This window comes from Balearica regulorum, chromosome 7 (genome assembly GCF_011004875.1).
Source record: "Balearica regulorum gibbericeps isolate bBalReg1 chromosome 7, bBalReg1.pri, whole genome shotgun sequence".
NCBI lineage: Eukaryota > Metazoa > Chordata > Aves > Gruiformes > Gruidae > Balearica > Balearica regulorum.
In genome coordinates, this window is record NC_046190.1 from 19,957,698 (window position 1) to 19,984,489 (window position 26,792).

The following is a 26,792-nucleotide window of genomic DNA, read 5'->3' on the forward strand; positions in this document are numbered from 1 at the left end:
TATGGTCACTTTTTAACAGCAAATAATACTCTGGGCTAAAAAGAGTTAAACAGGATGTTCTCTGCAAGAGCTCCTCATCTTAGAAGCTAGCTTTCTACCCTTTCCTTGGTATGATGTGTTCTGTCTGGTGGCTCTTGGGATTTCATAGCAAACCCTGTTTGTGTAGCTAGGTTTACATGGGGGTGGTTGTTTGTGCAGAAGGAAAAACTAAAAAATACTGCAATTAAAATTTTGGTTGCAGCATAGCAAGGTGCTTATGGCAGAGATGAGCCCATCTGCTGCACAGAGTAAGATTTTTATACCAGCTAACAAGATCAGGCTGTCATGTGTCTTTGGCACTGTTTCTACCAAGGAGTTGCACCCTTTCAGTATATGTAGAAGTGTTTGTTAGAGCTGGATGAGTAGAGACTGTCCAGACCTTAGAGACCTAGTCTGGAGCTGTAGCAGGGCAGATGTCACTGTAGGAGAGAAATGGGATCCCATTGTAACTGGGATCATCAGGAGAAGAGGGTGTTCAGCATAGCTCATGTGCATCCCAAAGAATGAGTGAAAGAAGTCTTCTCTCCAAAGATACATTTTTTTGGAACAATGCAGTGTCAGTAGCAAAAATAAGCCTGGGAAAATCTCTGTTTTTCTCCCCAAAACCAATAAATTTTAAAGCTAAGAGCTGTAATTTATCTAAATCTGTGGTTGGAGTTTGGTTTCTTTTATTAAATAAACAGCAACAATCACCTTTTGCTACAGTTCTACCATACCACCCTGCTTGAACACAGTCTGACCAAAGCAATCTTTTGTCTGCTTCTTTTGTAAACATGATTTTGCATCAAAGTGAAAACAAAAAAATGTGCAGTGAGCCTAAGCAGTTGCTGGAAGTTGAAGTTTATTGAAATAGCAACATGAAATATTCCATTTCAAGGTGCCAGCTTCATAAACCTCTCCCCTCATTATGAGGGGATTTTCATCAGATCTTTTCAGTAAAATTACTACTCGGTTGCAAATATGGTGCATGCCTACTTCTGGATCTGGAAGTGATGTAATCTGAGGGAAGATTTATTTGGTTTTTCTGCTTTTTTGCACAAAAGCCAACCAAATGGTGATGCTGAGGTGAGGAGCAGGTGTGAACCACAGATATTAAACATATCATGTTATTAGCAGTCCACATTTATTCTCACCATCCTTGATTAAATTTCATTCTTACCTCTAGAGTAATTTCCAGACTTCACTGACTGTCTAGTTGTTGCTTTCCAAATTCATTACAGTAGTGAATTTTGTCAGGAGCATGGACATGCTTTTCATCTCTTGTGATGGAAAATGTGGTGCAATTAGAAGTGATTAAGGAAAGACATTCACTAAGTGGGGCTGAGGGGCTCGCATCCCTCTTTTAGGCATTCATCTCTCAATTTTCATATCTTTGAGGACACCATTGCTGCAAGGAAGATTGATGGATCACAGACAGCTTTGCTGGCTCCTTATTCTACACTGGCTTTTTCCCAAGGAAGAGCAGGTGGCACTTTTGATGTTACAGTAATTCACAGTGAAAAAGAGAAGCCTGCAGACAGACCCGGCAAGGCAAAAGTAAATTGCCTGCTAACAGATTCATGTTCTCCAAGCATCACCTAGACACATGATAAAGAGAAACGGAGGATCGGGTTGCAAAGTGGCCTCTTATCAGGTGATGTCTCCTACTGATATCACAGAAGGCCCCAACTAATGAGACTTCAGCTAATTTGTCCTTGGTGTTACGTTTCTGATGAAGTTTAGTGCATTCCTGGGGTGAGCTGTTCTGCACACCTGAGACAAGCTGGACGCATTGCGATGGGAGGAGAGCCGCCCATGCTCTGTCCTCTTGTAATATGTAGCGTGTTAGAGAGCACATGCAGGGGTCATAGGTCTGTTTAAGTGTCAGAGTTTTCCATTGTACTTTATGGAATAAACATATCTGATTTTATTTCAAACAATAAATGAACCTGAAGAGGATTTCAGCTCCAGATGCCCCTGGAGAAAAGATTAAACACTAGATAACAGTGCCTTAGTCTGGGCCCTTCAGACAGCCCAGATCAAAGTATCCCCAAACTGCAAAGCCATGAAGTTTGACCCAGGGACCTGATCTTCCACTCCCAGCCAGGATTTATACATCAGCATAATTTCATTGATCGTCTGCAATTTTTTTTCTTTTTTCTTCTTCTTCTTTTTTTTTTTTTTTAAAGTAGATTAAAAGGGGAACAAGGTCCTTGTTCTGAATGCTGTAGTTTGGGTAGGTCTTTATCTCCAACTTTTTTCTCACAGCTTGCTTTAAGACCTCTGTTGCCATTCTACCATCAGTGGGAAAGAGCAAGATTTGGCCTTATGAGTTTTATGAGACTGGGATAACAATAAGTGTCTATTTTAAATCCTACAGCTAGACTGAGAAAGAACAGTCCTTATCATGCTACTTATGATAGCAAATCTGCATACACACAAGTCTTAGCTGAGGGACCAAAATTCTACTCTGCTGCCCAGACTCTCCTGCTACTCTGAAAACCAACAAAATATATGCATTGGCAGAGAGCTGTGCCAGGAGCCTGGCTGCTCTACACTACTTCTTATCATCTGACATCTCAAATGGTCCTACCATACCCCTTTAACGTTCTGAAGAAAATGCTGTGTAGTGCATTGGAATGGCCATTTTAACTGGGAGAGCGGGAAGGCACTCTCAAGGAGCAAATAATGGTTAATGCTATCGCTAATGTAGTCAGTGTTGGAAGACAACAGGAGCAATAAACTCTCTCTTTCAGGACATGGATCTAGTCACAGAAGGCAGAAAAATGTGCTGTGTTCACTCACCATGGGTTGCTTCGCAGTCCTCCAATATATCTGGCATGGGCAAGCACCGAAGACCATCTATAACAATAAACTGTGTGGTTGGACTTTGCTTTCACTGCCACTTCAGCAAGTTGAACTTCTGCAGAGCCCGGGTTCCGACACTTCAGAAGCACACATGATGCCGATTTGTCAGTGTCGCTGGTACCCCACCACCTACTCCCTTCAGGCTTTCTCCATCTGTCCTGGTGATTTTCTGCACCAGAGGGTCTCAGGAGGCCCCACAACGCCTTCCCCTTGAGACTCTCTTAAGGTTGTGAAGGCAGAGCATCCCAAAAGACAGAGAGGGAGGATTTTCCCTTTGGTTGTGAGACAGTGATAACGCTGACCCAGCTAACCAGTACCTCGCAGGCGTTAGATTTAAGGTCGTCCAGTGCCAGTGATGTGAGGAAAGGTACCAAAGTGAGAAAAAGTTCTTCCTCATCTGCAGATGGAGCTGCCATCCTAGGTTCAAGGACCGGAAAAGGGACCCCATGGATGTGCACCATCCAAGCACAGCACCAGGTTATCAGTTTCTAACTGGTCTCTTCAAAGCACCCTTGTAACCTTGTTACTGGCCGGGGTCATTGGGGCCCCTGCATTAAGAGAATTGAGTGGGACCTTTTTCTGCCTGACAATAAAATCTATTCTAATTATAATTCCCTGCACATGTACTCTCTGAAGGGCAGGGAAAGCTTTTGCCGCTTGAGGTCAGGACTGAAAAATTAACTGGTGGGCTCCAAGCGAATGGACTCAAGGAACACCTGGTGTTGGAGGCTTTTGCGAGAGCAGAGATGGCAAGAAAATTGATGACGACCTTGCAGCACGCACCTAGAGGAGGGACCTAAGGATAAACTCATGTTCTGGGTTTTGGAGCTTGCAGAACATGCAGCAAATTCAGCACCATATCTCCAGCCAGCCTCGGTGGTGTGGAAAGAGGAGACAGGACAGTCCTCTGGCTCAACTGGAGGAATTATGATCAGGATGCAGGTCTGTACAGCTCTGCACACCCGAAACTGCTGCAGGGCAGGTCCTGACCTCCCACCGCTGGGCAGCGTTCTCACCCTTGCTGCTTCAAGGAGTCCCAAGGGAATAGATGTAGCATTTTTCCATTCTACACACTAAACGAATTTTTTCACTCAAAAATTTTCCTTTTCCTTTTAAAAATCTAATGGGAAACCCAGAAGTTAGTGCTTCATTTTTACATTCACATTTTGTTTTAAAACATTACAAAGAAACTAAATTTTAGATTTTTTTTAAACACTATTCCTTTGGACAAATTTCTACTTTGGAACATACGGAGCAGACAAAAAGGGGGGAAATTAAATTACAGCCCTGCAGTCTTATTCATTCTATTGCAATTAATGGTGAGAAAATAAAAGAACAGAAAAAAAATATTTTTAAATAGAAAAACATTTTCAATCTTTGAAAAAATAGATATAAATCTACATCTGGTTTGATGTAGCTTTACATCAATGTCAAGATATTGCCAGCAGACTGGAAAAAATATTTGAGAAATTTCCTCAATAGAAAAAAAGTTATAATTTTCCAATTTTACTGCTCGGGTATTTATCAGCTTGGCCACGTGAATTACTCTTCAAGCAAGGCAAGGAGGCGCACGCAACATTAGTAGTTCTCACAGCAGCCCCAGATGTCATTTTCAGCTGACAAACCCAGAAGCTTCTGACAACATTTCAAGACGTTTTTACAGAAAATATATCTAAGTATTTACTTTCCTAGACCAAGGAAAACAGAAATTCTATATAAATGAGCAGTACACAGAGAAAAACCCTGAAACGTCTATAGTTTTTCTCCTACATCATGTATCATTCCCAGATTGGAAGCCAGTTGTGCCGTGGTTTTCTAGTGGCGAGAGCAGGATATTGGGTTTCAGGACTCTTGGGTTAAATTATCGAATCTGCCATTGATTTGCAGGGTGACCTTGGGCAAGTCGTTTAAAGGGAAATATGTAATTATTAGTTTCAATTGGCCAGGCTTACTTACTGTCTATGGCTTTATAGCAATTGCTACTTTTTATTAGAATGATTGGGAGGGAGGGGGGTCTCTTTTCTGCAAACGCTTTTTTGTGTTTTAAAGGGCTTGAGGGTTTTTTTATTCTCTCTTACGGAATACCCAAAAAATCCAGCAAAGAAAACTAATAATCTGGATTCCTCAAGTAGTTTTGCATATACTGCAAGCTATATTCTTAAGTACTGAGTTTGAATAGCATGTCTTCAGTTAGTATACTACATAATTGCGTATGTACATTGTTGTGTGACCAGTGCTTAAAGGAACAGTAAAGGAAAAGCAAACTGCAGAAATACATGACAAGATGAGAAATACTGCCCTATCTAATAATTTTAATAGACATAGTACAAAAAACTCCTCAGGGATTTGGAGGTGAGAGGAATGACTTATGAAAGGCTTTTTTTTAGCAGATAATTTTGTGCAAAGTGAAGGATGTAAGCAGGATATCATCTCCAGCTTTTGGTAAAAATATAAACTTTCCAATAGTTCTAAATAAAAATGTTTTCTAGATAAAAAGAGCTGCTCACAAGTGGGTTCAAGCACTTGGTTACTTTTATTTAACACCATAGCAGTGTTTCAAAAATAAGAAATTTCCCATTTTTCAGACATTGAAGTAGATTTGTTGAAAACAATATAAAAAAGTTTGAGGTGTTTTCCCACATATTCTCATGCTTTCTGACTGATCTTTGGACTTTTGCAAAGTATTTCAGGATGGAAGTTCTAATTCTGAATAGTGTCAGGGAGGGGGGCAGAATATTTCCATTCTTAACAATACGATTAGAAGAAACTTTAAAGGTAAGGTAGTCTGTAAGTTAGGAATTGTTCTGTCTTTTCTGTAGCCTAATGGGTCCATGCAAAATACAGTCTAATACTTGTATGTCCTGCAGGATTATTTATTTTGAAGCTTAGCTATAGTTTATAAAGTGCTTAGAGATCCTCTGATGAAAATGCAATAACTATATCATCATCGTCATCATTGTTATTATTGTGAATAACATTAGTTTTATTCCCCTGGTGAAATAAGAAATCAGTTTGTAAAGATTACAACAGCTGCAGGGAATGTTTCTCGATAACTTCTCTGCGTTTTGTACCATTGCCAAAAGAAGTTTATAAAAAGCTGCAGGAGTAACCCTGTTCCTAGCTAACGGCCAGGAATTTGCTTGGGCTGTCAAGTGTTCACTTGATATGACAATTAAAACTAATGTGTACATGGTGCATCATTTTTCATTCAAGGGGTGCATAAAAGTCTTTATATAAATGCCCTGCGATTCACATTGTTAACATCAGACAAACATGGGTAATTTGTAGGAGTGTGCGAGGTGCAGTTATTACGCATAACGTGTGGACTGTTAAGGGTGACGTCTGGCAAATGATATAATGAAGAGGTCCGCTGTCATGAAAGCACCAGCTCATGGCTTGTTACTAAACTTAAACCTGGGCTGTGGGAGCGACCTAAGCCACAGCTGCCAGCGTAGCTCTGGCTCACCAGGGACTCGAGGGGCTGGTTTCACTGCACACAGGGGAAGACGTTGCTGTTCTTTGGAGGAAAATGGGTCTTGAGTACTCTTGTAGGAATAAAGAGAGCACAGAATTTCCCAGGAATTTTGCCTATAAACTCCTTATGGTATATGTGTCACATCCTGGACTTCTCACTCGAAATTAACTGTTTCTTGAGTGGACATTTATCTGACGAGTTAATCTAGTCTTTCTTATATGGGTGGAAAAGGCAGCAATGACTGAGGGTAGGAAGGAGGAAAGGTGGACCAGAAATTGGGCAGTAGTCTGATTCTTGAATGCCAACCTCTGCTCTGCTCTGCCACAGACTCACCATAGGACCTTGGTCAAGTTCCTTAATCATCTGGTTTACCAATTGCCCAAGTGTAAACTTGGGCTAAAAATGCTGCCTGGCTTCCTTGCCAAGTGCGGATCGATGCAGAACACCTTATGAGGTGTTCAAACAAACCCATTCTGCGTGGAGAGAGTTTTTCTCACCAGGTATCTGAATCAGAGGGCAGTCCTGAACAGGGGCCAGTGGGATTCGGTCAGGTGAAGGAACATTTAAGTGCCAGCAGATGGAAAATTCCCCTTCTTTTTCTAAATTAGATGTCACAAACAACGGGAAAATTAAATCTTCTTCTCAGGATATGTCCCTGCACAGGAAATTCATCGAAGGGGTGTTTCCCTGATAAGAACTTTCCCTGGGAAGAAACTGAGTCTGCCTTTTGTAAGGCCCTCTGAAAAATAACTCCCAGAATCCAGATCCTGTCAAAATTATGTGAGAACACTAGACATTTTACTATCAAAATATTTTGGCTTCAGAAACTAGCATATCTTTCTGCCTCCCTATGAAAAGACACAGGGAAATGAAGTGATTGCTCACTGCCACAGCAGTATGTGACATGGAGAAAATAATTTCATTTCCCTCCATCATGAGACCTCACAAGCTCCTGGCGCCTCGCCCTGCACTCCAACCGCTGCCTCCTGCCTCCTGCTAGAAATCTTGCTGCTCACTGGCCAGCTGAGAGATGCTTGCTGGAGCATTCTTCTTTTATGCCTGAATTTCTCCTGCTAAAATCATGCCCCACTGGCTCCATAAAGACACATTACTGGGGACATAGCTTATACACATGAATGTCACCTCCTGAGTTCAGTTGCGGTGATGAGACCCAGAGGGAGTGCGACAAACGCGCTGGTGTCTCACCTAAGCAGGTACGTGGGTGATGCCAGTCCCTGCAGCTCTTTCTTCCATGCTGGGATAGCATTAGTTTGTACCTGGCTGAGCTTAACTGCGATGTGGCCTGCCCAGCATTGCCTCATAAATAATTCATATATTTCAGGTTTGTTTTGACACACTATTTAGCTGTTTTTAAATGGGAGATTTCTTAATTTCTTGTTAGAGTGGGACCCAGCATTTGAAAGTTTTTCTTTTTTAACTGAAATTTAGAGCTATAGTGATTCCCAAATCCTTCTGTTTAAAATAGCATAGCCAGATGTTTTCTTCTGAAGTCTTGTTTCAAAAAGTCCCAGTGGACTTTCCACGACAAAGTTGTTTTCAGCAAGCACCTTGTAACATGCGAGCTCTGTGGAAGCGGGGAGCGCACCAGCCTGATGCTCCCCTCCGGGGCCACCACCCTTCACCAGACCTAAGGAAGCGGCTCAGGCATCAGCTCTGCGACTGCATTTGGCACGTCCCTGTGCTGCTGCTGGTGTTGAGACGTAGGGACGGGCTTGCTGAAGGGCAGGAGAGGAGTGAGGCAGCATTTGTGCAGCTCACAGCAGGACATGTTCTTACCCAGGTGACACCAGGGCAGCTGCAAAACTCACAGACCTAAATCCAGTATTTTGCAAACCCTTGAAATTTCTGTCCCTAAGACCTTGGAAAATCTCAGCTTCAATTCCCCTGCTAATACAACTGCTGTTTCCAAGAGTTAGGCAGCTGGAGAGGCTTTCTGAGACTGTAACCTGCACCTTAGCTCAGAGATGCTCACCGAAAGGTGCCCAAAGGGTCCAGGTGCCCCGAGAAGCCGGGACGGTGGCTCTCCCCATGCAGCCCCAGGACCGAGACCACCTCTGCCTGTCCCAAACACTCTCAACACATTCATTCATTTTGGGGTGAGCACGGGTGGATCTCCCTCTCAGGTCTGCTTCCAATCACTGAGCTGTGCTGAATACAAGGCTGCTCACATCGGAGCCAGTGCGGGTCAGGGGGGGCCGGGGCAGAGTGCATGAGAACTTCCCTCCGTCCGGGAAAACACTTTTAATAGAACAAATCTGGCTCCTTGCAGCAAGCAGCTAGCCCACAGCAGAGGGGAGAGGAGGGGGGGCAAAAGCAGAGGCTTCTCCAGCAGCTGTCAGCCTGCCTTTATAGCAGCAGATATTAAAGCTGGTTAATAGGAACCACCCTCCCATGCAGTGCTCAGCGCTCCCATGGCAGGTTGGAGCCAAGGCGAGCGAGCCAGGTGGATCGTCCAGCAAAACTAAATGGTGCAATAAAGGAAAGAGGTTTGTACCATGAGGAGCTGCAGTTTTGCCCTCTGCCAGACAAGAGCAGCATACATGGGCACCCTCTGTGAAGCTATGGCAGCACCAAGAGCCTGGAGCATTTATGGGAGGGCGGATTCCAGGCCCAGATTTGCTCTGATCTGAGTTAAATCCCCAGCCCAATACTAAAAATCGGGTGGTCTGCAGAGGGAATCCTGCCTGGCAGGATGTGAGTGAGCTCCAGGCCAAGTCCCCGAGCTCTGGTTCACAGGGTAAATCCTACAAAGCCGACAGCTCAGGGCTCCCCTGCCTGCTGCCAGCCTGCAGCCAGGCAGAGCGGGGCAGGCACGGGCAAGGAGCTACACTGATGGACCACACAGGGCAGGAGGCTGAGTGAAGGCCACGGCTTCTCTCTGAGAAGTGAAAACTAATCGAAAAATGTGGCCAACCTTCACAGAAAACCAGTACTTAATTACTGTCTGTGCCACACTTTTTGCGCACATACTGGACGGGCAAGCTGTGCTGGCTCAGGGACTCAGCCTGGCGGAGGGTATTTTCTCTGTGATTGACCATTAGTTCTTAGGTGATGCTTCTTACCCATCAAATACACGCTGCTGCCTGAAGCTTAGGGGCCAGTAGGATTTTTCTCTTCAGAAGGCAGGGAGGCATCACAGTCAAAGGGACTCAGACACAGTCACCTGCTGCTCTATGGGCCTCTAGAGAGGAACACAGATTTTCCAAGACCCAATCAAGTGATGCAGCTTCTAATTCCAATTACATTTTAAATTTGTTCCTAAATAAACATTCATCTGGGATGTCTTCAATCCAGTCAAGGCTATAGCTCGTGATTTGTGTGGACTGTGATCAGGCAGCTGAGACACGCCAACCTACTTACACTCCACCAGTGTGAAAGTTCTTGGCCATCTAAAATCAGAGGGCAACAGGCACCCCCATGGGACTTTTCATCCCACCTACAGAGAGCACCAAGGTGTTGAGATAAAGTAGAGGACTAACATTTAGGTGGCTAAATCTGGATGAGCTCTCTCCAACCTTAAAAGCATTGCTACTGTTATTTAAAAAGACTCTTTCTCATCAGCTTAAGCAGAATGATGAAGAACACCTCCTCAGATTCCTACTGGCCATCCTGTTTTATCAAGGTCTGGGGAACTTTTCATTTCAGATACACAAATACTTTGCATCTTATTCATGGCAGCTGGACTTTATCAGCAGGTCACCATAGTGGGGAGATGATAAGGTGGCTCCTTCTCTAGGCATCCTAGGAGGACTCTCACAATCCCAGGTTGGCTTATATGGCCATTGCAAACCCCTCCAAAGTGGTTTTGAACTCAGTGCCTTTCCATCAGCTCTGGGGTTCAGAGGACTCTTGTGCTAACAGAGGAAATGGGGCTTTTGCGGCTTTATCACAGATTGAAGTATAGACATGCAGATACACTCTTAAAACTGCTTTTATTGCCTTTCACATAGGTTTATAAGGTAGGACCTCATAAATTTGCCATCACTTACTCCTGTGCCAACCTTCTTGCACCACCTTGCAGCACACAGCCCATGTCCAGCAACGGGCTCCTTGTTCCAGCGGAGATGAAAACTTTAGGTCAGAGAAGCATTTTAGGAATTCTCAGTGATTTAGGCAAATCATGGTAAAAAGTCGCTTTTTTTTTTTTTTTTACTGTAAAAAAAAGGAAAAGAAAGCAAAAGGAAAAAGGAAGGAGGAAAAGGGGGGAAAAGAGAAGGGGAAGGAAAAAGGGAAGAGAAAGAAAAGGTAAAGGGAAAAGGAAAAGAAGGAAAAGGAAAAATTCTCCTCCTTCCCTCAACTTCAAGACTTGAAATATTTTTAAATCAAATCATAAGAAAATTTCATCCTTAATTGAAACCATGGGCTTTTTTAGAACTGTACTTGAAAAGGTAGTATTTCAAACTCATATATCAGCTTTTGACAATGCAAACAAGGTGTTGCGTGGCTGGACATCTTTTAATGTTGCACAGTTCAAATCCCCAAAACATCTCAAAGATGCTTCTGCACAAAACACTTTTTTTCCTTGCGAGGTCTTTGTGTCGGACTGTGGATGTGAGACACTCTGTCTTCCCTCAGCGTGGCGAGCAGGGGCAGTGAGGCATGTCCTCCACCCGTGCTCTCCGCTACCAGTACTGGTGCCAGCGGGACCAGTCGCTGTGCGCCCTGGTGCATCTGCTGGGGAGAGCTGCTGCAGTGCCCAAGGCCGAAAGTCCGCTCTCCTTCATGCTGCCAGCAGAGGGAAATCAGCCCAAAAGGAAAATCATGGGCCCATCCCGGTGAAATGAATATTACAGCTCATACTCGTTTTAGCAGGAGACCTGCCTGCAAGGTGTTTGGTTTTAGTAAGACATAGCTGGGCAGAGATTTCTTTGTAGCTTCCCTCACTCTTTTTCTTTTTTAGCAGCACATCTTCCAAGAATCAGGTCTCTATGCTCAGGAGTTAGAGTGTTCAGAACAAAATTTCTTCCTGTGGAGGAAAAAATGATTTTGAACTAAAAAAAATCAAAAAGTAACTCAAGAGCCTGTGGAAGACAAAAGAAAGTTACTGAAGCCTCCTCACCCTCCCATCTCCCAAGGAAAAGAAAAGGAAAGGAAACAAGAAATTCCTATTGGATCTGAAGTGGAAAAAATTGGGACAGGCATTTTGAGGGCTTCTAATTTTCTAACCAAAACCAGTACACCTCCTAAGCAAGCACATGCTTTCCTCAAAATGTCAGTGCTGGCAAACGCCAAAACCCTGCTCCCTTTCCCGTGGGAGCAGGCAGGAGGTGCACAGCCCGGCAGTCAGCGTCCAGGCTGAAGGCAGGGAGGCTGGGCAGAGCAGGGCAGCTCCAAGGGCCAACCAGTGGTTTCTGCAGGGCAGGAGAGCTGCCGGTCCAGGACAGCCACGAGCTGTCTGACTGGATGGACTCTTTCTTGTCAACATGCAAACAGCTTTTGCCTTGCTCCTCCTTGCAGCCACAGGGAAACGGGGGAGCAACCTTTGCCTGCTGTGATCCCGTTGGGATCACAAAAGGTATGTGGGACAAAGAAGAAAACTGCAGCCTTATTGATATCACTTCAGCTGGCTAAAACACCATCTGCCTTCTCTATATGTATGTATAGATGGTCCCTCCATATTCATATTCTTATTTAGAAAACACCATGGCTTGGAAAAGTTCATCTTGACTACTATCTGTCAAAATATTTCCTTACTCCATTAATAACAATTATGAGTATGTTTACATAGCAGCTAGCATTTGCAAAATGCTTTACCCATGAATACATATCCTAATTACTCACAGAAAATTATTTCTTTACCCAAAATTAGCTCCTTTTGTTTGCCTGACCCACTTCCAATCAGATCATGATTACAGCAAACTTAATGAATACTTTGCACAGGCACACTTCATCCTGTGGATGGCTGGTAATTGTGTGATTGCTGTGAGTTTCACTGCATATTCTGCATTTGCTTTCCAAAATCAAAGCACTTTTGACTGGACAAATAAATCACTGGTGTATCTCTGTAATGCCATGTTTTTCAAAAAAAAAAAAAAAAAAAAGGCAGATAATTTTGAATTTAAAATTAACTTTCCATAACTACCATGCAATCTTCAGGTACTATTCATTGCTTGGCCAGCTTTCCCAACTGTAAAACCCTCTTTTGTCCCCAACTGCCCAATACAGATCCAAGCACACATACATACACTTTATTTATACTTATAATAGTCACAGGAAGAACAAAGCAGAACAAAACTCATTATGGGGTAAACACCATAGTGACATTTGTTCACTTAATAAAGATATAAAACCACCATGAAATGCATGTGTTTAATACCAAACATGCCTGAAAATATTCCAGCCAAAGGGCATGAACCCTTTACTTTGGTGAAGTAAAACATTGCTGACAGAGGCTGAAATTTGTCCCAGATCACAGAGCCAAGACTAAAACCATACCTTTAAAGCCTCTCAGGGGATCCCACTTGTACCTGCTGCCCTAAAATCGTGACCCTGACGCTGACTGCACTTGCCGGCAGAGCACCGGGTGCTGGGTGGGCAGGCTGCCTGCATCGCTCTGCAAGCTGTGCTGCAGCCTCTGCCGAGCAGGAGCTGCAGAAATGGGCCTTCAGCAAAGGGCAGAGATCTGCAGTTCCCCCAGAGGAGGGAGCTTTGAAGACCTGCTTTCCAGAGATTTTGAGCCTGTCTCTCTCCATAGATTTAAAATGGAGAGATGTAAAGGGAGAAAGTGAAAAGGAAAGAGAAGGGAATATGCCCAGATGGAAACAGGACCTTCAGTGGTTACAGACACTGTTGGAAAGCAGCTCGTCTGAAGTCAACAACAGCCAAAACCAGTGCTTCAAGGCCAGCATGTGCGGCAGAAAAAAACCACAAACACATCGAGATGCCCATGCAGCTCCTCTGCATACAAATCCCCGCAGCTGCCAGCTTTCCACCACAGCAGCTTTCATCTTGGCTTGTGTCCATGAGGCTCACGAGGGTGGTGCTGCCAGAGAGGGGAGGGAGCAGGAGCAACACAACCATCATCCCTCAAAACCCCTTCAAGCAAGAAAAAGGGGCAAAGAGTGTGTCACTCTGTACCTGAAGGGGACCCAAGCCTGCCAGTTCCTAAACGAAATCGGACAAGACCAGGCTTGCTCCATTGAGAGAGCAGCTCTGGGGGGGAGAGCAGGCGCAGGACAGAGCCTATTGTTCAGCTGGTCTTGCACTGTCTATTCTTCTGTCCCCTGCGTACAAGCCAGCAGGCACCCTGGGGGACAATGCCACACCAAGCCTGGCAGGACCCGTGCAGGGTGGTGGTACGGAGCAGTCCCTCGGCACATCTCCAGCCTGGGAGGGCACGAGGGGACGAGGCAGCCGTGGTGTGCACGCTCTCGTGCCCAGCCCTCCGGAAGAGAAGGAAACCGGCAGAGACAGGCAGCTAAGGGACAGGCAGGAGACAGGAACAAGGTCAGCACAAATGCAGGAACCCCGGTCTCAGCTGCAGACAAAGGTAATTCGACAAGCGGTTTTAAACTCCCGAGTGAGTAAGGTTTTATTGGGAGAGCTCCCCGCGGGAAGTAAGCAGAGGCTCCAGGTCTGGCACCACTCAAGCTATCAAGGCTGAGTATTGTCTGGATTTGCAGAGGGAGAGCTCAAGCTTAGGCTTTGGGTGGCCAGGTGGAGCCAAGCCTTGGGAACTGGCGACACCAGCATCGGGATGTCTGGTGCCTCCCAGAGTGATTTAGATGCTCGTCACCTGGAAAAAATAGACTTTCCTTGAATTGGGGAAATATGTCTCTCATCTAGACACTCACTGCTAAAAACAGGCAGCTTTTGGAGCAGTAAGGGTTGGATTTACAGTAAAGCTGTGTCCTCCCTGTTCCACGTAAAGGCAAACACCCACGGCCGTACGGGGCCAGCACATGCGGTGCCAGAGCAGCTGTACAGCTGTGCAGTCCCCGGGGGCTGCGCCAGACAGTGGTGGGATTTAACCACCCACTCCCTCACCCAGGATTAAGCCCACCATTTATCAGCAGTTAATTAACAGATTACTGGGAGGCTGAGAGTCTTTTTAGACAGATAGCGAACTGGTCTGCTTGGCCCACAAACATAAAGCTGCTGGATTCACTTTGGGTCCAGTGCTATTTTGCAGGGTGGTGGGAAGTGCAGATAATCACCAAAACTTGACAATTGCTCCATTTTTCACAGATTTTCCCACCAGAAAACAGTATATGAGTTTTAAAGGTCTCCTCTTTTGAAAGGCCTAAAGTAGGACAGACACAGAACTGTTGATACTGGGGTTTTACTGAAAACATGGTTTACAATTAATAGAAAGTTTTCATGAAAACTGTTTACTTTCTTCAGAAAAGTTTGGCTTTTGGTCAAAAGTGAATAAATAACCAAATATTCCAATAAATGGAACAGAAAGTTTTCCTTCTTTTTTTTTTTTCTTTCTTTTCCAGCAGAAAAGACCATTTGCATGTGATCTGGTGCTCCAGTGCCTCTTGGGAGATGGAGCTGAACATCCTTGTGCCACTCCAGCGGGGAGGCAGCTGTGGGGCAGCACAGCAGGCACTGCCCTGGTGGGAGGTCACAGAGGAAAAGGTCAACAGAAAGATCCCTAGGGCTCCAGCATGACTCTGGGCAACATCAGAAAAAGGAACCAGCTGGGACACACCTCAACAGCTTTTTGTGACAATTCAAAATTATCTCTGGAGAAGGGGGGAAAAATAGCCAAAGTATCTATGAAAAATAATGAGCCCCACTTTCCCCTAATTTTCTTGATGGAAGGCCAAAAATTTCTGTCACTGGAAAATAATCATAGCAAATGCTATGACATCTCCTTTCCCTGCTTTGTCCAGACTGTCCACCTGAGGAGCTCGAGGGCCAGAGTCAAGTAAGGACTTTACCACCCAGAAACTCAGTCTTCTGACACTTCTGTCGCTCCAGGTACATTTAACTAGTAATCAGTTGACCTCCTAGCTTGCAAAAAACCCAACAAGCCAGCCTGGAAACAGACGTGCTCCAAACAACACAGGAAACTGTGATCTGGACCCCATTAAAAACCAAGAGCAGACATTGCCCTGATTTCGGCAGCGTTAGCATTCAGCTCAGAGTGAATGCAGCCTCCGCTGAATCTGCAGAGAGTCACAGGCCAAACCTAACTTTTCCCTAACTCTCATCTAGGGCTGTAAAGGATCAATCTCCTTATTACTATTTACTAAGTGATATCTTGCAGGGCCCCACTGAGGAAATCGCTGTAAAATCCAAGCTACAGTTCCCTGACATGAAAGGGACAAGCTCCAGGCCCTGCAAACATCCCACTTCTTACAGCAGAAGGCTGGGCAGAAAGGCTGTGAGGCAATCCCCCGGTCACCTTGCAGCCCTGGCAGTGATGCCTGAGCAGCCGAGGTATGGTGGTACCCACAGGGACCACAGCTGGGCCAGCCCAGCCCTGCAGCTCGCTCCTCTTCAGGCAAAGCTCCCATGAAGGAGGGACAGGTGAGTACTTCTGCATTTGTCTCTGAGGAATAAACATGGCCCAGTGCAGAAAAGCTGCATGGTGACTGAAGGAGTACTTCCCATTTGAAATCATATTCTCTTTAAAGTGGGAACAAGACCCTCCCTGAACTCCAGTCTGCCCTTCTCCCTCTCCTTCCAACCTTGCTTTTTCCTTCTCTTTTTTGATCACAACTTTCTATTTTCTGAAACATTTTCCACTGCAAATCCACCCAGCAAACACATTAGCTGAGGTGCTGCAGACTTGCCATCATGCACAGAGTGGTCCTTCGGTCTCTCTGGGACGGCTTGGGGCCAGCTGCCATTGCTGCAGGGCTGTGCAGGCTGAATCCCACAACCCCCATTGCTGGTGGGTTTAAAGCATCCTTTGCTCCCTCCAGCATTCTCCAGCCGGCCTGGCTGTGCACAGAGACACATCTTTGCAGGTCCAAGGCCTCCCTTTGCAACCACAGGGCAGGGCTGGCCAGGTACATCCCGTGGCTGACAAACCACCAGCGTTGTGACCTGGAGAAGTCAGCATTTGGAGATCGCCCTACATACCAAGGCAACACACTCAGCCACGAGGCGGGCAGGGGCCAGTGGACGGCAAGGGAGTCACAGGGGGCCAACAGGCTCATTGCTGAGACACAGCGAGACCTCTCACTGCTTCCAGGAGACAGCACCAACATTTTGAGAAGCAAGGGCAAAGATTCAGGTAAAGAAGGTGACTTGAACTGGCTGGGCAAAACTGGCAGTCTGGAAGCATTTCAAGAGTAGGCTGTGCTGAAATTTCAGTCATCCCTCGTGCGAGGCAGAGCTCGTATGCGGAATTCCATAAAAGAGGTTTAATCCTTTTTCAGAGAAAAATGTATGTTTGGAGTCCAACAAACTGCTTTGCAAATTCATGAATTCTGTTGCCATGGTCATTTAGGAAAAAGTACTACAAAAGGCATTTAGAAAAAAACAAAGCACTCCAATTAATTCCTTACCAAACAAGCCATTTGGGACGTTTGGTTCAAAATGGCTTTCCATTTTTTAAATCCCCTTAGGAATTTCATGCCACTGTATTTTTATAATTGAAAAAGTATGATGTGTTGTACAAAGTCACTGCAGAAATGCTCTGTTTCACCCTCTAATGTTTTGTCTTTTAGTTCTCTATTTTATGATTCTGTAGGAGATCAATCTGTGGTGCTCCAAACACAAACTGCTTGTTTTAACTGCTGAAACTCACTGCACTGTCATTTGTCCTGCCCTGCCTTCCTCTCAAAATGCTACTAGCAATGTTACAACTGCGCCCAGAGATTTTCCCTGAGAGTAAGCTCTCACTGCACCTGGCACCATGCTAGCCAAACCTGAGCAGCGTTGGAGTTTGGTGGTGACAGGTAGCCCAGCATGAAGCAGGACCTGCTGGAAAAAAAAAAAAACCTATTTATTTTATACAGCCAAATTTTGGAAACGCTGTCCTGCCTTCCCCTGGCTACTCCTTAAAAAGAACAAAAAGGAGGGTGGAGGTAGAGCCAGGGGGAAGAATATATCAGCTATGGAGTAAACAGTTTGGAAGCCAAATATAATTGGCTGGCGAGTGCATATTGTGATTCACAAAGGGAAGGCTTTTTTTAAACTCCAGGAGCCATGGAGCAAGGACAGCCATGCAGTCATCTTCCTGTGCAAAACAAAAGCTCTGAGCCGGTGAGGTGCAGCACCAGCGTGCGGGGACAATGGGGACACGGAGCATTACCTCAAGTCTGCAACATGCCACTCGGTAACCGGCCTGATGTTTCCACAGCCAGGCTATTGCTCTTAATATCAGGGTTTGGTGATTCGAGCCCTGTTCCCTCTCAAGGGCTCTGAGCGCTACAGATCATTCCTATTTGGGGAGCATACCTTATCTAAGCCCATTATTGCCTCTGTCTAATATAAACAGTGTTTCACTCCGTACAAGGTCTATGCATTGAAAGTTTTCTTAAACCAAGGAAACCTGGAATAAATACCTCATTGTCTCAAGGTCTTTATCACAGTGGTATGAAAGAAAACCAGTGTGTGACTGTGTTTTCCAGCAATAAAGTTCTTTCAGCCTCAGGAAAGATAGTTTTGATTTGTGAATTTATTGCTCTCACAGTTAGGACTTCACACTTGACCAAAGTAGCTGCTATACTGTCAAGACTCTGATCTGGCATGAAGTCTGGTTTTTTGACATGAAAAGAAGAGAAGGGGACTTTTTCACCCAATTTTTTACATTTTCAACTTAGAAAGATCTAAAAGTTTAAAACTTTGTCTTTTAAAGAAAAAAAAAAGAGGATTCAACATCACCAATATGTTTCACAAACTTGTCTGCAAACTGCCAAAGTGCTGTTGTCAGGGGAAATTAATTCTGTTCTTGCAAAAGACAAACACTGTTTTTTGAATGAGAAATTACTCTTACGAAATGTTCTTTGCTTCTTTCTTTTATAAAAAGTCCTTCAAAATTGACTGAATCTGAATGGAATGCTTTATTTCATTCAAAACTTTCATCTTTCTTATTTTACTTTCTGGCTTGTAATTTTGGAAGTGATGACATACACTCAGAGCTGTAGCAGCGGAGAACTGCAGTATTTCCCATGTCTCTCGTGGCACATATTCTGGTACTAAATCACAGCTAAGCCCACCGCCTGCTTCTCTGTGCTGCCAAGGGGCAGGATACCAGGCGAGGTGGATCTCTGGCTTTTCTCTCCCACTCCCATCTGTCCCCCTGTGCCTTGCCCATGGCTGAGCCCAGATTTTTGTCCCTGCTCACGAGGGCGTGGAGATGCAGGCTCACTGTCAGCCAAGAGCCCCTGAACCCCAGCATGACAGAGCAACACGGGCACCCCCAGACCATCCCAGGCTACATCTTCTGTCCTCACTGAGAAATCGGTCTCCTTGCCCAAATTCTGTCCCAGGCACTTTCTTTGCACCAGACGATGATGCCGAGCTCCTCTGGCAAGGGGAGGGAGCTGACACAAGGGAAAAGAGAAATCTCAGAGAAAACCCACCCTGACAGGGCAAGTGGGTTCTGTCTGTCAGGCCTCCAGTCCAAACAGGATTCCCAGCTGGCCAGCTTGGGGTTTAACTGAAAGATGTATCATGGCAGCATGGAAAAACATGAGCGGTCCCTGGAGCAGGCAGAAGCACCGGGCGGAAAGGCTCGGGAGCACCGGTCCTGCTGAGGACGGACTTGTGACACGAAACAACAAACAGGGTGTCTGGCAAGCCTAGCATAACACCCCAGGCACATGTAAAGGAAGAATCATTCTAAACACAAGAACGGGACCAGATGAGCTGATTTCAATGGTTTATTGTAAGAAAACTCCTTAGATTACACAGATTAAAGTCTTCATGGAAACACTCTGGAGACTGTGTTGCTCAGCTTCCTGCACAAGGCACCGCTTGGTCACGGCTACGTGGAACAGCAAACTTAGGAGAGGGGGTATTATTATAAAGCTACAGAGTTCATGTGTCTCTACATTGGTTTCCTCTTGCACTGGAAGAAAGTACATCTCCACTTCAGAATCACCCACAAATGAAGGAAAAGACTAGCAGTAAAGCAAGGGGTAGGCACAGGGACCTTTTCCCCTCAACCCCTGCAAAACACAGCCCAGGACTACCAGGCTGGAGTTTTTCCCAGCTCCAGTGCTCCACAATGAGACTAAATACCTGAATTATTCAGCTGTGAGATCGGGGAAGCAGTTAAGGCTTCACATGCCAGGCTGGTCCTTAGCACAATTCCTTCATCCTAGTGGTGCAGAAGTTAGAAGAGGAATGGCTGGTGCCATGGTTGCATGTGATGGCAGAAGTTCCCACAGTATGCACTCAAAGCTCTTCTGCAATCCCCCTGAGATCCTTCTTGGAAAGAGGAGCCCCTATCTGCCCACTGTGGTCTGCTTGGTGAAAAAGCTTTAATTTTTTTGTGACTACAATGTGCCCAGTGACTCTGAATATGTTGAATTCCACTGCTGCTTTTGCCCTGAGCAAGGATTGAAAATTGAGCAATGGACACTACAAATAAAAACCCAATGCTTCATACTTAATGTTCCCTTCACAGCTCCCAGTCCCCTCCAGTTGCAACATCCTCCCCAGCCTATCCCCCCCGTTACCCATGAGGGCAGCCCTGGGCTCACTTGCCTGACCTCAGAAACACCCCAAAGCCTCCAAGCTATACCAGCAAAACTATCTTCTATCACTTCTCCAAAAGCCCCGTAACACCAGGAGTAAATGAAAACTCCATCAGCCCAATACCTCACCTCCCCCCAGTTTTTTCCCCTCCAGGCATCTCCTGCCTCCTGCCATCTCAGCAGGGTTACACCCAGGGAGGGAGGCAATGTCTAGCTGCAGCCTCTCCAAGACCTCTGCCTGCAGCAGGGCATGGAGCTTCCCTCCGTAGACCATGGGGACATGTGGGCATGTCCTCCCGTTGCACCTGGGGAGTTTTAAGGACAGGGAAGAGGAAATGCTCTCTGGAGAAGCTTCTCTCTCCTCAGCAGCTATAGAAGGAGCAGACAGCAACTAGCTCACGTGAAATGTTTACTTTTAGAGAGCTGACATTAGATGTGGAGCTTGGTGGGCACACTGGCTGCTCCTGCGTGGAGGTGGGCACAGCTACATTGTGTGAAACGCAGCAGAGAAGCCATGGATTGCTGAGAGGGGCTGGCTGGTGGACAACTGGGAAATAACGGGCAGGAAAAAAAGACAGGGGGAGTGGCAGGGTTGGACCAAAACAAGAAGAAAAATCTGTGATAAATGGTGGGGGAAGTAATTTTTGCTAAATCCAAACTCCAGGGTTTCCTTTTGCTTTCATGTTCTTTAACTCTTGTAAATGTGGCTTTTTATCATGCCTATTTCTAAATGAAAAATCTCCTTTCAAAATGAAAAGCCAAAAACTTTCAGTTTGCAGCTATCCAGGGGACAGGGTCTGGTGCTTTAAAATCCCACCCTGATGTTTTTCTTCCAAACTGCTAATCAAATTCAACAGGATTCTGGAAACCAGTCCAGCCACTCTGAAACTGGGTCTTATTTAATTTACTTTCCCAGTTTTAACACTTCCTATTTCAGTTACTTTCCCCTCCCTGGGGATCATGGTCCCCATTTGTCTCACCCTTTTGTCCTGCTTTTCAGCCTTGCTGCCCCATGGGTCTGCGATTCACAGTCCCCAGGTATCCCCCAGCAAGTGGGATCCAGCTTCACTGATGTCTGTAGGTGCTCCCTGGTCAAAATGCTCTCTAATAATGCACATGCAGTTATTTTGCAAGGTGGTGCTGGCAGCAGGAGTTGGCTTCACTTATGAACTGTTCCTTTTAAAATTAGCAGATCCAAAATCTTGAATCCTGGATAGGTTACGTACTCCTTTGTGTCCTCCTGAGGCAGCATTTTTCTCCTACTGAATGGATGTGTAAAACTGCTATCATGGGGTGAAGTGACTGGCATTCATTTGAGAAAATACAGAAATCATGAATCTAAAGTATCTAAGCAGCAAATAAAACACCAAACTCACTGCAAAACTCCTGTTTCAATGTTTTTGCCCCAAACCCTACCAGGGATAATGGAAATAAAACTGGCCTTAATATGTGAGGTCAGAATATGTGGGCAAGTCCTCCCATTGCAGCTGGGGAGCTGCCTGCAATCACAAGGGACACAAAAGGTTTGAAGGGTGTTAATGGTAGCTGTGATGCCACCTAACCCTGCAGGAGACAGGGCTCTCTGCACAGTGCCAAGCACATCAGAAGAAGCACATGATGGCGGGCAGCCTCGTCACCCTGGCACCATGCTGGCCCTGGCTCCTTCTTGCTCAGCAAGGACAATTTGGACATAGGAGCACAAGGAGAGTAAGAAATACAACCAGGTCGTACAGGCAATTAGGAGGAGTCCTGCAACATGAGGGTAATTTTTATCATCAAACACCAATCATGTTTCCTTTCAAGCCCCTTCCTCCAGAAGAGTAGGAACAATTACAAGGCCCAAAAATTCATACATATGAGCAGACATTGCAAACTTCCAACAAAAGCTTAAAAGTCTTTCCTTCCCTGCAGTTGTCATTCCAGAGGCATCACCTGCCAGAAAACTAAAACACCAGTGAAACATTACATTTTAAAATATAAAAAAAAAAAGTTACACTTTTGCTGGAGAGACAATCACTTTTTGAGTGTTTTCCAGGAGTTCCATGGGTTATAGATTTGATGGAAACAGGGGGGGAAATGATAACATAATTATGGCTAATGATTTAGGTTGGGAGAGGGGTGAGCAATTAATTTTTATTATGTTTATCAATATCTTTGGTCACAATGTTATGTAGAAAATGCTTCTTTTGTGACCCCGGAAATTGAAAAGCCATTTGTGGCAGCAGGTTTGAGTAACATAAGTAATTATGTATTTGTACATGTTTTATGTTTCTACAATATTGTTATTTCCTAGCATGTGGCTTATGTGTTCTTGTAATTGTCTTATTAGACCAGTTTGAGTTTCAAATAGCACCTATATTGCCGTGTTTAAGTTGTTTGCTTTGGAAGGAATTATGGGACACAAAAACATATGGATCGCTTTATCATATATAGAAAGCATACAGTAAAAAGCTGTCTTTCATTACTCCATTAGCATGGATCTAGATATGCATTGAGTGTTGAGACTTGGTTATTCATATGTTTATGACATTTAGGGCTGCTTTGTGTTATTGTGGGTGTACATTCACTCTGCTGGAAATACAACAGATCTCTCCACCAAATATTCCTTCTGGTAAATGATGTGAGACCCAGGATAACTGAAATCAGGGCTTGTTACTGGTGATACAGGTGGGCTTCCAAACAGCTTGTCCCCCACCTCTCCTCTTCATATCTCTCCTCCATCCTGTTGTTCTGCACCATGGTGGTGTTTTGCTGCTCTGACTGGATGACTGAGACCTTCCTAAACAGTGAGAGAAATCCAGCGAGACAGAGATGGCAAGAACAGAAAACCACCTTGGAAGACCCCTGACCTTCACTAACAAAAATGCTCCAGCACTGTGGATAAGATTTTTTTTGCTAGCATCTCCTCACATGCAGAGCAAACACGACACTCTGGGTCACGGGGAAGAGTAAGTGCTTCAGCAACTCTGGGTGGGTGAGTTCAGCCCAGCGTGGGTGAGGATCGCTGCTCCCATGGATAAGGCACCTCACGGCAATGGAGGGCTGGTGGAGTCATGCCTGGTACACAAAGCAGATAGATAGTCTGACTTTAGACAAAACCCATAAATTTTGCCATAATTCCCTCTAGTGGTTAAATCCAGAAAAAGCTGAACAAGTTTCTAAGCACTGAGCTTCGTCTCTCCTCTCAAACAAGGCAGACCCATGCTTTCAGCACTGCAGGTCACGGCCCCAGTCACAGCGATCGTTCAAGTTGTGTCATTTGCAGGACCACACTGCCCAAAGAAATCTTTCAAGTACTTACAGTTTCCTAATAATATCCAGGAACTGAATGCTACATATTGCATTACAACACTCAGCCTTTGTGAGGGCTTAGAAAGATCCTTTCTGGGATACTTCCAGGGAGCCGCTGACTTTTGCAGGGGAGGCAAACAAAGCAGCAAGTGAGAATTTATTTGGTGCTGAACACACCTCCATAGCCAGATTAGAGCAAGACACTTGCTGCACACCAGGAGCTCAAGGGAAGCCTGTTAAGGCTGTGAGGCAAAGTGCTGTGCTAATTATCACACTATCTTCTGGCAAATGCTTTCATCAGCCAAACCCACTGCACCATGAAACACTGCGCTTGAAGGGCTGCAGCTGCCTCAGTTTCCCAGCACCTTTACATAATGATGACAACAGCATACAGTCACTTCTAGTGACAGCTGGTGGCCTCAGTGCAAGCAAAGCAGCCAGGAAGGAGAGCTGCTGAGCTCTCAGTTTCTCCCTGGAGACACAATGACTACGCTCACCTGAGCTACTGGCATTACCCTTCCCATAGCCCTTTTGCTCGCAGCAACTAGATATAGTTGCTGTTGAGCATAATTACAACTGGATGTTTCCAAATATGGTTTGTGAACAAGTTTCCATGAATCTGAAGTTTTGAGAGTCAGGGATCTTTCCATTATTAGTAACATTTGGGAAAAACAAAATTTATAGTTACTACACTATTAATGGTCCCAGATTTAAATTACTTCCATCTTATAAACTATTCAGCATATTTACTTACAAATTCTCAGAAAGAACATCCTTTGCCTGTAGGAACAGCATTAAATTTGCAGTGGCTGTGCTATATTTCTCATATTTCTCTTAGGAGGCTCAGATCGTCATTTCAGGTGCAAGGTAAAACTCTCTCTCCATGTGGAGCCCCAGTCAAGATCTCCATGACACTCATGTTACCAATGGTGCATAGCAATGGTAAGAAGGTCATTGCCCTACTTACAGCATGGGCCACCAGCAGTGTCTGTAAATCATAGGCTATTTATCTTGTTCCTGACAGAATGTGTATGATAAAAAAACATAGCCATATATAGAAACCTAATTAATTCTGTAGAGAATCCAGTCAAAGAGTGAGGATGGTATTGCACTGACTGGGTACCCCACCAATACAAACCAATGGTCCCCAATGGGATTTGTTTCTTCGGTAAGGCCAGGCTTTGTTTTCATCCAGTCAGCTGCTGTTTGGTTGGGTTTGGGGAGAAAGTTTTTATTTCAGAACAGATCATTTCTACGACTACATACCTCCTCAGAGCGCTTCAACATGCAGCTCTGCTTCCTCCATTGCATACAACGTAAATTTCTTTCTGCAGAGTTTTAAAAAGCAAAATTAAGTGAGGTTTCTGTCAGTGCCCCTTTTCAGCCCTGGGGAACTGCGTGGGACTTTGTCCTGCATAATTTCTAGCAACACCAGAGGCTGCGACCTCAGAAGAATCGTCTTCTTTCCATACTTCTGTTGCCTTTATTGAAACAAAATTAAAAGCTTTAACTGCACCCCCCTGAGAATTCCATGATTTCACACGCTTTGGCCTGCTCTGACTTATATTTTTGTTAATGCAATAAACATTTTTCCTGCTGTACGACTCTGTTGGCCTGATTTTCAGCTCCTACTTAGCTGTCCCAGTGTAACCATCAACGATAACTGCTTTGAAAACTGGCCCCAAATTCCCCTCTGCCTCTTGCCTTGAGGGCAGAGTTGTTCTATTCGGTAAAATAAGAAAGGACAATTGGACCTGCATCTCTTTGCTGTGTCATTTGATCTAATTCTGAGACCACTTTGCACACAAAGTCAGTGAATAACAGAGTTTTAGTTCACTTGCTGTTCCAGTAGATAATTAAGTACATTTTTTAAACATGATGTGGAACCACCTGATAAAAAATGTTTTCATTTAAAATTTTCTTTTGGATGAGATGAAAATTAAAAATCAAGAAAACATGCTGGGACTGACCCCAAACCACCTTTTGTTTAATTCCTGATGTACTTTTTAAAGTATTTATTTTAAAGCAAAATAATTTAAACATTGACATAAAACATTTATAATGAAGGAACAAAAAATGTTTTACTCAGAAAATGCCAAAAGGAGATATTTTCATTATTTCATGAAGGGAAGGACTTGGGCAAAACAATTTTGTAAATCTGACACCAATTCCTATGATTTAGTTACTCAAAGCCTACAGTTTCCAGTGAGAAAACCCAACTATTTGAGAAGTTCACATGGCTCTATTTACGCATCCATCCTGGTGGCAATTTCACCCCCAGCTCCTCATCTCAGGCTTCTGTTATTCAAAAGATCTTAGCCATGACAGGAGAAACGATCCTGAAGTTCACCACAAAGACCCACAGTCTTTGCTGGTCTGAAATCTCCCTCCATTCATAATTTATCTTACCCTCAAGCCCACTAATTTGTAAACTGCAAAAACAAAGACGGTGCCCAAGAACTGTGCAAGAGATTTCAGCTCTCAGAGCGCGCAGGAGTTCACAGAGTCCCCTGAGGTAGCCTGTGAACTCAGCAGCACAAGTTTAATGTTGCCCAATAGCTTTTACAACTTACTTTCATGATCTTTTTTTCAATGGCAATATAATAAATAATGTCAGTTTGGGATTTTTCCTTGCCTTTTTTTCATTGCAACAGACATACAGAAAATCCATGATAAACATCTGTTGTGGACAAAAATTAAGTACAATATGTATACACAGAACACATATTAGTTTCCCAAATCATCTTAATGATGGGCTATAAATATTTTTCTGGCCTGCCTGCAGGCATATTACTTTCGGCTGTGATCATGTCAGCTTCCATTAACAGAGCTGGATCTGTATTTTTAATGGACAAGTAACATAAATGTAGCTACAAAACAAGAGCTCATTTTCCTTAGCACTGATCATAAGCTCCACCATATTTCACAAGGGTGTTGTATTACAGAAGAATCACCTGTCTGATGGAGGTGTAAAGCGGATGTTTTATTTGCACTGAGGATCTTGTGGCATTATCTTGAGTGCTGCAGGAGCATGAGGTTCTACCCAGATTGTAGCTCAAGATGTTAAATGTTTGTACTCTGCCTCCCGAAAGTCTCTATTATGCCTTGGTTAGATCCATATCCTGTATTTCCAATGACTGAGTGCCAAATAAATCTATGCAGCTGCTGTGCTCCTCATTGCATTCCTGCACCACAGCAAATAACCTCTCACCCATCACAGAGTGCTGCTCTGAAGCTTATGTAGGTAAGACTCTATAGGGTAATCAGATGAAATTGGACAGAGTAGGGATTATCTGCAATGGTCAGAGTTAATTATATCATTAAATATTTAGCCACAGCTGGAATTGGACAGACTCAAGATAAAGGGGAACTCCAGAAAAGTATTGTAAACATTTTGTTCCAGCAACAGCATTTCATCAGATTTCCAGGTCTCAAGCAAGCCTGAGTTGACTGTGCTTAATAGCACAAAATATAGATGCTGCTAATTCTTGAACAGAGGACCTACTACAGGG